Genomic DNA, 14,505 nt, shown 5'->3' with positions numbered 1-14,505 from the left:
AGATTTGACTCCTCATGAATAGAATAGCAAGCGTTTTCCTTCAATCATCTCCATTGCTTCTCATGCCCTATTGAGTCTCATAATCTAACTCCTCTCTTTCCTTTCTAGGTGCAGTGCAAAACCTACCAAAGCTGCTCCTCAAATCCCAGCCCGAACTCAGCTCTGACTTTCATAAGCATGTTTTCCTAAGAGACCAATTGGGAAGTGAATTTGAGCTATTAAGTCTTTCTACTTGACATTTCATTAAGGTTACATTATTAAGTCAACCCTACTAAAAATCCTCCAACCTTTTCACAGGCCGCTCCTTTTATTTTGAATCTTCTTTTATAGCTCATATTATATCCCTCAATTCTAAGCTTAAGAGTTCTTCCCCAAGAAGTTTTTGTTTTGTTTTGTTTTTTCATCTGCCAGTCTAGTTTAGGTCCATTAAACAAAACAAAACAACATTAAATAAATAAAAGCATTCCAGAACATAAAAAACTATAAAAATAGAAAAGCATAACAAAACATTTAAAAAACTATTTTGAAAAGAAGCAAACAAAAAAGACTTTTTTTGACCAATATTCTTTTGAAGATCATCTGGGTGATTCAGAGTTGTTTGGCTTTCTCTCAGTTGTGCTGAATCAGACATTCTGTTTGGTCAAAATGGGCAAGTGTCTTTTAAGAAAATAATATCGATACTTCAAGCTTAAATTGACTTCTGGGTGGTGCTACGGTGTTGGCCTCATTATACATGTGAATGACGTTTGAGGGGAAAGACTGTAATCGGTCTTGGTTTTAAAAAGGCAGAGACGGAAAAAAAAAAAAAAAAACTGTGGGAATCAGCATTGTGGAAAAATCAAGATTTTATAAAAATATAAAATTTGAGACAGGATGGCTCTCAGAAAATAAACCCAGAAGAATCTACACTGCTATGTGCTCATTTTTCTAAATATGTTTTCACAGAAAACATGACCTAAAGAAATTGGGATCAATCTTTATAACATTTAATGTAGAGGGTGACCCAGTTGACATTTACCATCTCACTAGCCACATTTTTTTCACAGTATACATTACAATTACAAGCAGAAGAATATTTGAATAATGTGCTTTTGTGTAGTTGCCTCACTTACAAAACTATGATCACTCTGAGGATAAGTTCCATATCTCTTTATTTCATTATTATTATAATATTGTCAAAAACAGGGCTTGTTCTATAGTACATGCTCAATAAATGTTCCATAGGAATAATTATCCCCACCCGTCTGCATGTATTTTGAAGTGACACGCCTTCTGATCTTTCCACTTCAAAGTATCAGTGCCATACAGACTTAGATTTCTGTAAATATTTACTCTTGATGACAGCTCTCTACCACTTTTTGAGAAGTCCCCATAGGCTTCATATATTACACACTTCCTATTTTTAATATAACTTAACACTCAAAACCACCTTTATTCAAATTATTACTCCTATTTTCCAAAAAGCCAATAGAAATATGACAGCTACTCAGTGTCATGTAAACTAATTTAGATTACTTATTGTCTAGTTAACCCCTGTGTCTTTGTTCTCAACTACCCTACATGCAATGCTAAGATAAACTCAGGGAAAGAGGAGGTGATTATAAATAAACAATAGTATCACCTGTTTCACAAATTTACCTGTATGCTATCCTGCTCTGGTTAATGATAAAGCAGGCAAGATGAGAGAAGGTTCATATAACCAGATGCTAAAGGCAGCAGAAGAGCTTAACCTTAGTGTGTGTGATACTTATGTGCTATTTGTTTCTTTGTTGTTACTTAAAAAGACCTGAAGTAGGGTATGCAAATTCAAAGATATTCAGGAGACAGAAGTTCATGCTAGAAGAAAAAAGAGGAAAATACCAAATTGGCACTCTGCAAATTGAGGCACCCACAAACCTTAACTATATGCCGTTGCGAGCTAAGTCTGTATGAGTTAAGTCTGTTTATTACCTTTAAATCGTGTAACATACAACAGTGGAATATTAGTAAACAGAAATGAATGTCCCACACTGGCACCAAATTTCAGTTTCAAAAAGAACAAAGACCAAATTTCAGTTTCAGAAACAATAAAGATCGTTGTAGGAGCTACTAATAAGGAGTCATAGCCAGGGACTGTCATTAAGTAACATTTTTTTCTAGAACATTGAAGGCTATACAGGACAAGAAATACCTTCCTTCAAAACTGAAAGATACTACGAAAAAACACGTTTGTAGAGAAATCATCACTATCATTTGATGCATGCACTGAGTATTCCACGCATATTCGGAGTAGAAAAATATTTTCTTCCTGATACTTGTTTAGAACGTTCCAGTTTTACCTGCGTAAATTCTCTGTCCACTTTCTACATGTTCTCTATAAAAATTAGTTATTTTCAACCACTCAGCTAGCATTACAAGAGAACAAGTAACAGTCCGAATGCCACTCAACACTATGAACTGTAGAAAAGTAATAGTTTTGAATTAAGCCGCTCTGACGTGATATTTTTTAAATTACATTTTCAAATTCCGGTCTGAGTTGGCTTCAGTGTGTATTTCGGCTTCATGGCGCCACCCAGTGGAGAAACGCAAATAGTCTGCAAAGTTCTAAAATCCTAATACCGTTTAAAGTCCAAAACTCATTATTTAATACATAACCGCAGGAGCATCTGGATGAAATCTCATAATGGGAAAACTCACATTTTTCATTTTCTTCTGCAGTCTGGGAAGCCAGTAGGACACTGTGTGGGCACCCTAGAGAAAACTCCAGGCACTTCTGCCTGCAGCCATATGGTTAGAATCAGCGGCTTTGCCCAGTGCCAGTTTACAACAATGGGCGTGTGTGCGAGGAACATGCAAGCAATCAGACGAGCTCTGGCTTTCATATTCTCGCTTTGTGCGGGGTGCTTTTTACACCTCATGGAAAAGGTACGTTAGACAAGAGCTAATATTTTTCTCCCCAGTGCAGGCAGCGGGACTGCAGTGATGTCAGTTTCCACTTGGCCCCTTAGTTTCCAATTCTTCAGTCCTCTACCTTAAACGTTAACGCTATGAGCAAAAAATACACACTCGCTTACATTACCTCTCAGTCACTTACATTACATCTCAGACCAGAGCATCTTTTCATTAAATAAAAATAAATGATCCTGAAAAAGGTGGATTGTCATAAAATTTTGCTGGACTTGGGACAAAACAGAAGGGGGATGAAGAGGTGTTGCTTTTTTTTTTCTAAACTACAGTGTGGGCTTTTTTTTTTTTTTTTTTTCTTGAGTTTGAAAAGAAAACAAGAAGAGAAAAAATGGAGAAAGTTTGCCCATCGCTGCCTCTCAGAGCGTATCTAGTTATTCTGTTTATTAATCAAGTCAGAGCAGCGTTCTTCAGGCCTGTCCTAATTGATACAAACAAGTAATTTAACAAATATATTTGAACAAACAAGCAAACTTTCCCTTCACGGCTCCAGTGGTACTTTGAGTCTCAAAGTCAGGCCCAAGCAGACTGAGGTTTTTGTGGGTACCACCTTTGCTAAGCTGTACCTGTCGCTTTGATTCAAAAAGAAAAAAAAAAAAAAAAAAAAAAAAGAAGAAGCATGTCACTTGGCTTTGTGACATTCTAGTTCTGAGTATTTAATTCACCTGGGATTTGTTGTTGTTGTTTTTTTTTAAAGATGGAAAATATTCAGCTGTAACCAAAACTACAGCTCTTTTTTGTACAATGAGTGTTTCGTGTATGTGGGAGTTGGTGTGGCTTCTGCTCTCTGGAGATGTAAAAAATGGGAAGTAAATGAAGGAGGATGAGGAGGAGGAGGAGAAAGAAGACTCATGAATTTATATGAGGTCAAAAAATTGTGTTTGGGATATGGAAATTGCCCTTTTAACTTGTGAAAAGTATTTTTCCCTGGATTAGAGAAGAAAGTAATTTTTGATGGGAAGATTTATGGTGAGGGGTTACTTGGTATTCTGGGTGGATTTATTTCAACTTTTGTTTATAAAGAGAGAATATTTGTCATATACTTAACTTGTTTGATAATATTAGGGCCATGCCACAAGCAGACTAAACCGATTACACTGTAAGAGTCGTGTCTAACTTGCTACCCCCCCAACCTCAACCTCAAGAATCCCAAAGTACCAGACATAAATTTAAATTTCCTGACTTGTGAAGAAAGATGTTAGCCTTGCTGTCATCTGTGTGTTTTCTCCATGTCGTTCTGTATTGTCCTGCACTTACCCATGCGGCTTATAGATGCTTTACATTTTTAGATTTCCATTATTTTTGTATCATTTACTGCAGTCATCTTTCTAAGAAGGGAAGAATCTAAATAGTTTTACTTGAGATCGAGAGACCGAGGGGGATCCAGGAAGACTTCAAATGGTGGTCAGGCAGTTAGGACACAATACTTATCATCATCTCCCTGGACCACAGACGTTATCAGTCTGCAAGCGAAACTTAATCCTGAACATAAATTGCATTTCCTAAAAAAACATAATCTTGCCTTAAGACACCAACCTCCCTGATTACAGGGAATGTCTGTGTTTACACATTAGTACAGAGCATGCTGACTGTATTAGTGTCCTAGGAAACACACTGCGCCGCTCACAGACCTGCTGCAAGCACTAAGGAGGGGGAAAAAAAAGAAATTTTGAAATCAGACTCCTGATCTCTAACTCCTTTCAAATTCCTGAAGCACATTAGCTTTACTACTGCATGATGTACACGGTAGTATTTCTTCTAATGAAATCTGACTAAAAGTTTAAATGAGTTTAATGCATGAAATGTATAAATAAAATGTGGCCTTGATTAAATTTAGACTTGATACATAACTTAAATGGGTAGCCCAGGAACAGCATCGGTATCATGTGTCCAGACTACTTTGGGCTTTGCAAAAGTCGTTTGGATTTTATCAGTTAGTGTAGAGCGGTTTCTATCAGAAGGACAATATATGTACAAAGCTGAATTGTGCAGAAGAAAATGCAGTGTAATTAAAAAGCAGGAGGAGTGAAAAGATAAAAAAAAAGATATTAAAAGTTGACCACCAGGTAGAATTCCAAAGTTTTTGCTATTATGAATAATTTACATATGCAAAGGAATTGACTTGAAGTTTGTTTTTTTTTTTTTCTGGTTCTCTCTTACTTTCATGACTGGGAAAATCTTTTAATTTAATGGAACCTCAATTTTCTTCACTTTAACACGTGGATCAACATGCCTTATCCTCCTACTTCCTGGCTTTTTTGCAAGGATCAATTGGGATAACAGACACAAAAAGTTCTTGTGTGATCTAGAGTGCTTACAAACTTAAAGCAGTGTCATTATAGTACAATTTCTTAACTATAGAATTTTATTGTTTACAGTTAAGAATAATTTTTAAGCCAAGCATACTTTCCAGGTAACATATAAAATATATAACGCATTTTATGTAATCTTTAGGATTAAGGATTTTAGTTAGGGATAAATGAACGAAAAGAAGGATCATGGAGAAAACCATAACATCTACCCTACAGGAAACTATAAATTAGTAGTATGGTGTTTTAAGTGAGACGTCCTCAGCTTAAATTATGCCTCTGCTTCATACTAGTAGAATAATATATGTACAATAGAGCAAATTACCACCTCTTCATAAAATATTATCACTTGTAAAGAGATACAAATGCCTGCTTGATGGCTTGCTACATGATGATTAAATATGTTTAGTGATGTGGGAACTGATTCTAAAACAAGCTACCTTCTTTTTTCACGCTATAGATGCCATGCAAATACAACAATATGTTGTATGTAATCATATTCATAAGTAAACAGAAATTATCCCACTCTAAGTGCCCAAAGAGTTATTCTTTATCAATAGTTTTTAAATGGGAGATTAATACTGAAGTTCCCCACACTGAAGGTAAGGGCAATATGTTGCAAAATAGGTGAAAGTTACTGAAATGCAAGGCCTGGGAGAGGGCTTTAACCCTCCTCGGAAAAACATTTGATAATTCTATGCTAAACCCAAACCAAACTCTGTTTATCTTACTTCCCCACCACCACCTTTTTTAAAAGATTGCACAGTGCCACTCAGTTCCAGGCATTTAACAGAATGAAACAGGTGAGTCTGAGCCAATTTTTCCTTTCATTTTTCAAGTTTGTTTATTACTTTCCTTAAACCACAACATTCTGAGATCTCACAAGAAAATCTGTTTCTGTGAAATTTTCAGCCTTACTTCCAAGCCAGAGAAAGAAGTTCAAGTAAACTTGGGCCCATTTCAAAAAACCATCTGAGATTCTGGATGTTTATTTGAAGCAATCTGGACTCCTGACCTTTTGAGGTTCCCCCACCACCAATAAAGAGACCTACAATGAATTTACTGTGCAGGGACCTAGGGCCTCAGTGTCTGAATGGATAAAAATTCCGTTGGTCATAAGGAAAGTTACTTCCAAGCACATTCGGTGGAATCCAGCCTTCAGCAGATCTATTGATACCGTCCTTTCAGGAAAAGGCACCAACCAATCAGTGTCCTTGTTCAGAAAACTGTAAATAGATGATTTATTACTATGCCGTTGAGTGTAAAAAGTATTCCAGGGTTGACACCACTAAGAAGAGGCTCTTGTTGGAATAGGTGGGGAGGAGGGTAATATTTCCTGGAGCTCTAAAGAAAAATTCAGCCTCAACTGCTCTTCCCAATACAGAGCCGCCTTTAACATCAATGCGGGGCTTCAGAAAGCCTGTGGATCCTCCCCAGCTTCCTAAACCTTTGCGAAAGCTGAATTCGGCCACTTTTGAAATGACGAACACTGAGAAATTGGATTTGAAACCACAGCATTAAATGCTTAAAATCTGATCCTTCTGTCAGGACCTGGGATAAATTAAACTGATGTACATTATTTTTAAAGAAAGGAAAAAAATATGGGAAGCGGGTTTTGAAGCCTGCAGGCATAGAGCAAAACAAGTTTTGCAGGTGATACAAACCATCTTAGCTCATTTCTGTAATGGCTTTCTACTACCATATGGTGGCCCACGCTGGAAATAATTGTTAGGAAAACACGTTTGTATGTGATAAATAAAACATTATTGTAGAGGTTTTCTGTTTTTATTTTCAGAGATTGCTACTTTTCTATTCTGTGTTCGGACTGCTGTTTAATTTTTTTTTAACCACCACCCCCCTTTTCTTTTTTAACTTTGAGTTTATTTTTTTAAGGACAGAATGGCAGAGAATGTGTATAGATGATAAGGGTATAAGGTGAACAATTATCAAATGTTTCCATCAAATGAATTCAGTGCAGCTGGATTCTATGTATTAGGATTTAATCAAAGCTTTAGGAATTTCAACACAAAAAGGGTTGAGTTTCACTTCAAGCCATTTTAAACTTGTTTGTAAGTTATCTTGTTAATGTTGCATAGACTTTATTAATTTTTACTCTAATAGCATTAGTGTAAAGATAAATGAATTTTTAGTAGCAAAAAATCTCTACCTTTGTAATTTCGGTTATCAGTTGAGAGATTTCATTTCAGAATAGAAGTAAAAATGATTAAAAACTTCCACATTTAGAGAAATCTTGAAAAAGAAACATTTCCTGAGAATAATTCAGGTAGTTTTGAAAAAACAAGTTCAAATATCAGAAGAGTCAACAACAGATAATCATCATTTAAATATTTTAAAAATCTAACATTTTAACTCTACTGCATGTATTTCTACCAGTGGGTCTGAGTTTTCTCTAGTGGATCCTGCTGGCATATAGTATAATCTTGTTTTCAGAGCCAAACATTTGCAAAGCAGGAATTAGCAAAAGATGTCTGTCAATTTTCACTTTTGGAAAAGATAAACATATATATTATATATTAATATTATCACCACGCACAGTATAATTTGTGGGTAAATAATCTCTAGTGGGCTTTGAGATGCAGTGTGGGTTTTTTAAAAAATGTCTTCATAAAATCCTCATTATTGGCTTTAATAAAATAAAACATGAATTATCCGTAGAGAAGTAGACTTGGTAAAGATAATATAAATCTAAGAACCCTCTGCAAATTAAAGGATATTTGAGACTCAGCATCTCCAAGCTGAAGCAGAGACATTACATACTGACCTGGAAAACCAGGGTGAAATGGAATTGATTCGTGCAGTCTCAGTGAAATTCTCAAAACATAACTGAGTACTTCGTTTGTACATTTACCGCAGAACACTGTACGTTTCTTCAAAAATACTCTTGAAACCAGGACTAGGAGGAGAGATGGGAGGAATGGATGCTTCCTGGCAAACTGCAAACTGGTTTAGGCTGTGAAGCTGCCACACTCGCGGACCCCCTTGTTTCGCTTTGTATTTGGAATCGTTGCTTTTCATTCCACAGCATCAAAAGTGAGCAGAAAACACTCCTGACTCAATCAACGCGACATACAACCCCTTTGCTGTGGCCTCTGATTTTAAACAGTGACTGTACACTGAAGCAGAAGAAGTCAGGCAAACCTTCTGTTGAACACGACCCGTGTGCAATCACCAATTAGCTGTAATCATTCAAGATCTCCTAGCCTTCATTTTATGAGTTGGAGCATAAAGTACGTGTTTTATTTCACATTATTTTACATGGTTGAACTTGCCATTCAGTCATGGAATGCTTCAAATTTCAAGACTGTAAACAACAATGAAAAATAAATGTTTTGGGGGAACTTATTTATTTATTTACTCTGGGGTCAACTGAGCGTTCTGCTGTCATTCAGTTAGAACCTAAATTCAGACAACACACATCGTTAAGAAGAGATTCATTTATGTAATTTTATTTATTTATTTTTTTTTACAAAAAAAAACTGGCAGGGTTTTTTAAACAAATGTATTCATGTTTTGCTAATTGTTTTAAATTATTTAATTTTGCAATGTATCAGGCACATTGTTTTCGAAAAGAAAACATATTGAGCAACACACAAATGAATTTGCATAATTTCCTAGTTTAAGTAATATCAAAGCAGGGTTTATATACGACGGGATCCCTTAATAATAAATAACAAACATCAATCTGTCTTTGTCCATTTTTTGTCAATTTTCTGAGCATGTGTTCTATTTAGAGAGGACATGACTCTCCCATCGTAATACAAAATCATCTGAGGACAGGCTTCTATTATTTAATACATTTATAATGGAGAATGGCAGATCAATAACATTCTTACAAATTTCTCCCACAATAGAATTCTCAAAAATGTGTTTCTGTGGAAGCATTTAAATAACTGTTTTCATCTGAAATTATCTTTTCCTCAATTAAAATTTATCATGAAAAATGGTAGCAAATCATCACAACTGATTATTTTGGTCTTGGGACATAAATATTTCCCAAGTACTCACAAAAGGCCCCTTCATACCACAGTGACACTTTTACACAGTGGGTGATGTTGACTGACTTGTCAGCTGAAGGGAAGAACTATTTTTGTAATGCTACAATTTTTATTCAAAAGGGACTCAGTGTCCTTGCCAGTAAAGCACTACCTTGGAGCTGAAACGCAGCCACTCTGGAAATGACTGGCCTGCCAGTGGACATCACAAGGCCACACCTCCCTGATGGCCAGACAGGGGCAAAACCCTTCCATACCAAATATACAGTGATGTCCTTGATCTTCGGGAAAGAAGGCAAACCTTCTTGGCTTTTTCCTTAAGGATTCATCTAAAACATCTACAAGTCCAAATTCATTACTTATTTTTAAAAATAATCCTCTTGTGGGAATTGACCACATGACCTACAAAAGACACCTTTTCAGAAACATTCAGTTGGGAATTTTCCTCCTGTCTCCAAATCCCTGGGAGATTTCATACTGAAATAGAGCCTCACCAAGTTATTTGCATCTCATGTCCCAAATGCCATCTTCCCATCGAAACTGTGCTTCACTATTTTATTAATAGTGTTCATTTCATTGTTTTATGCATAGATATTTATAACATTGCAATCATACACACACAACCACACATAATTTACCATTATGTACTACAGTTGCTACAAAATAAATTTGTAAGACATGAAGAATACCTCAGGAAATTAAGGTTGTGCTTTCAAAAGTCATATTTCTTATTGAAAGGTAGGAGAACTGAAGCTTTTCTAACACATTGTAGTTTTTTTTAAGCTTCAATTTTCCTTGAAATTCTCCATCCTTAATGAGAAATACAGTAATTCACTCACTATGTTGATTGGTTATTATAATTAAGAGTTACAAATAAAATAGGTGTGAAACATTTTTATATGCAGCTGAATACTTCATGAGGTCGGTCTTTGGCTCTGGATTTTACACTGGAAATGGTGAAATAAAATTTCTAGGCCACTACCCTGTGCCTGAAACTCTTCCAGGGGTTTACTTTTTCTTCTCGTCACCAATCATCACGGTAATCCCACGGGTGCTGTGGTAGACTCCAGAGTGACCCCCCACCTTGTTCTCTGCTTTTCTCAATGAGACTTTGACACAATCCTGTCTGCTCACAGGAGGCTTGGGTACATGGCTTCCTCTCACCCACTGAAAGGTCAGCGAGTGATGCATGGGCCACTTCAACAGACCTTTTCTGAGCCATCCTGAGTTCCTGCATTTTCTTTGCCTTGGGACCAACGTATTCCAGAAGGATTGGCTGTAGGGCACAGAGCTGTAGCTGACCTGTAAAGGATCTGCAAGCCAAGCAGAGTATGGAAATTTGCCTTTATGAGCTGGATAGATTTTTGTCAATGTCTTACTACAAAAAATGGAACACAGGTAAGGAGCACTGGTAGTCTTTTGCAAAGGAAAGCATAACGGGTCTGATGAACAACGCTGTGCAAAGTAGTACATTTAGTTAAGTAGATAGCAAAGGAATGAATTAGAATTGTCTGAATCCAAAACCCATGTTTTGCTTTAAGATATTTTAAAGGGCAAAATGCATGCAATTGGTTATCCATGAGATTCGTCATTACTTAATTCACCTGCAAAACCACAGAACTATTTATTATTACATTGAATCCTACAGCTCTTGCAAATACCAGACACTGGTTTGAAAAACTCCCATTCTTTTTTATTTCCTTTCCTATTTTGTGTTATTCATTTATCATCTGCCTATATTTCTCCCAAAGTTAATATATACACTGTTCAATAATTTCAGAATTTTAGATTCTCAATTCCATGACTGTGTTAAAATCCCTACACTGTAACTTACTAGCTATATGACTTGAATAAGTCATGTAACTTCTGCAAGCTTCAACTGTTAGTGTATACCATAGCTTTCTGTGAGAGTGAATAACCCATGAAAAATGCAGTCATAACAGGATCTGAAGAATGATTAACATTTTTCCTTCTAGTAGATATCTTCTAGAATGTACCAGAAGTTGAAGACAGTTAATTTAAGAAAATGTTCAAATAACATTCTTAAAGTAAACCTAGTGAATAAAATAATTTGTTGTAACTTAATTTTATCAGTTTATGCCTTGTTATTTTTAGTTTCCTCCAAACAGAGAAGCTTGTTTCATTTTCCTGATAAGCTTTGCAAGATTGTTTTATCACTCTGACAATTTTTGCTTCCATTAAATTAAAAATGTCAGATCTTATATTTTGTTTTCATTATGCATTATATGTTTCCACTCCAATATATTCTATAGCACTAAATGTAAAATACTACTAAGTTTTTGCCACTATTTTGGCTTGCCTAATTATTATTAAGTATTATTTAAAAAGTAATTTCTATTTGCTATTTGAGCATTATAAAAATATAAAACCAGAATAACACAGATACATCATCCATTTAATGCTAAATTGTCTTTAAAGTTTGACATCTTCAAATATTGCTTCAACAAATCTCTAATTTCATGAGTACCATAAAAATAATTGTAGTGGGTTTCAGAGTTAAAGCCTGAGTAAAAATTGTCATCCCATCAGTATAAGAAAATCTTGAAAGTCTGTTATCCTTTTTGTGAAATAGGATAATATAATCAATCTTCAAAATACACAATGTGTGTACATTTGAAGTTTCAAATAAAAAGATTAGAAAAACATTCCTAAACAGTGTAAGGGTAATACTGAAGTATCAAGAATTTTGTTATCATACTTGAGATAAATAGCATTTTCTTCCTGTAACCTGGGTCATTTCAGCAAGTCATCTTTATCATTTGTCAATGTATTTACATATTTACAACCACATAATGATACACATTTTTTAATTTGAAAAAGAGTGAATTGTTTTCCACACTTATACAAGTAAGGTTATTTATTGATCTGTACAGGAGTAACTTAATGATTTTTACTTAAATGGACAGATAATAAGTTTTTTCATGAATTTGGGCACTTTAAAATACAACTGAGCAAGGCAGTACCATATTACAGCTTTCAGTTGTAAATCTCACAAAAACAACAGCTTTGCTGATCTTTTACCTTATATTTCAGTTTTACCTTTTCATTCTAAGATGTACAGATTATGTTCAATTTCCTCTTCCATCCTCTATCGAATTTAGTGTCCACGTTATTTTCATTTCTGTAACTCATCACTGTTCATCAAGAATTATTAGTGCTAGTATTTTTTACTCAAACAAATGTGAAACAAATTTAAAACCAAAGGAACTGATCTTGAAGTAATCCTAGAAGAAAACATGGTTTTCGAATTCTCCACAGCCTGCACAATAAATTAGTCTGAGGACAGAAAGACTTTTTACAGAGAAACTCAACAACATATGTAGAAAAAATATTTTCGCCTAAGTGCTCATGTTTCTAGACTTTTTTTTCTTTTAATGTTAATAAAATTACTTGATTCAACCTGAGCACTCTTAACAAATGGCATACACATAACTGCATAGCAAATGACTACTTCTCACCGCTTTATATATTACTAATTCTTTTTAGTTCATGTATGCCATATCTGAAAATTTTTTTCATTCTTATAATTGTAATAACATAAAATCACACATCATTAGTGGTTGCTTTTCTTAATGATTTAACTTCAGTGGCTTCCAGTATAAACTCTCAAATGAGAAAAATTATACTTTTGTTACCATTTGTTTGAATCTACCACAGTGGAAATTGTCCTTTAATTATCACAGAACCTTGCATGTGTTGTGTTCAAAGCGAAAGTGGTGGGTTTAAGTCTTGGCTTACCAGGCTATCTATCCATAGTCTTTAAAAGATGGCATATTTTCAAATACTCCAGACTGGGCTCACAGTGCTGTCATATGTCACATTGGATTACCTTAGCCAGCTTGTGTTATGTTACATCAAGGATGTGACTAACATTAACCACATGTAATACAGCACAGCAGTGCTGTCCGCCAGGGAAATTTCAAAATGGCATGGTTTTTAGAAACCAGGATTTTAGAAATTTCTGGTCATTAAGGGGAAAAAAAGATCTTTAAATTATTTTAAAAGAGATTTCTATTTCTTTTTTAACTCTTATTTTCAAAGGATTTAGCAATTGTAGGAAAATTACAACTTTCCATGCTAAGTATTTCAAATGGAAATTGCACAGAAAAGAAGCTGATTTGTAATATCTCAAACATTTAGAACAGAAACAATCAAGCGAAACTTAAATGCATGTACTTTAGAAGACACTCTTTAAACCCATGTTTGCTAAAGAAAATAAAAATTTTAGTGAAAGAAGAAACTGTTACATCATTTAACTGCTTCAGACTCCATTAATTTTGTATGTAAATGATTTTTATATATGCATATTTTAAGGGTATAAAATAAAACTGCCTACTAACAAAGTGATTATCTGCCTACCAACCCAATATTCAGACTAATAATGCAAATTATATTTCTAATGTAAATAAGTTAAATTTATGTGAATTACTTAATAAGCGTATATATTAGAATAATACTGCTAGCACCATGAAACTGCCAATACTGGTTTCAACATGAAGGCTTTTACTATTATTAATTCAATAAAATCTTAACATTCAATCCAACATCAAACATACTAAGACTCTTCATAAAACCAATAAATTATAGTGAAAATATTGGGATGTAAAATGAAATGAAATGAAAAAAAAATGGAAAAAAATATATTGTGGTTCAATTTGCGCCTGTATTAATACTGGAGTCACAGAAGATCCACACCAACTTGCTTCTTTCTCAAAAATGAAGTCAGCAAGAACATATTCTCTCAGTTAAGCCTCAGGTATGTGCAGGACTAATTAATGGTATAAAGAAGATATAACACTTACAAATTAGAATTCACAAGTATTCACAAATATTTCATACCTTTGTAAACTATGTTATTTCCAGCAAATTCCCTCTTCAACCACTCCGAAATCTCTAATTCTTCTGGTTTCGCTTCTCCATCTCTCCGGGATATTGCTAGTTTCACAATAGCACATACAAAAATGTTGTGCTCTTGTTCTCGTTAGCCTCTCTTATATCCATGACAATTATTTCAATTAAAGAAAATTCCTTTAGCCATATATTTTGTAACCTAATTAAATTTATGGTTTCTAGTCTCAGCATGGTTATACAGTTTTCTTATTCCACTCTATTCTCTTCTTAGTTACTAGGACTTAAACACCATTTCTCAACAGGGGCAGATTTTTCCCTCAGTGGCACACCTAGCAGAGTCTGGAGGCTTTTTAGGTGTTGTGATTCCA

Source organism: Cavia porcellus, unplaced genomic scaffold (genome assembly GCF_034190915.1).
Source record: "Cavia porcellus strain 051 isolate PalLab524CR breed Dunkin Hartley unplaced genomic scaffold, mCavPor4.1 scaffold_8, whole genome shotgun sequence".
Taxonomy (NCBI): Eukaryota; Metazoa; Chordata; class Mammalia; order Rodentia; family Caviidae; genus Cavia; species Cavia porcellus.
This window is presented reverse-complemented; position numbering follows the sequence as displayed.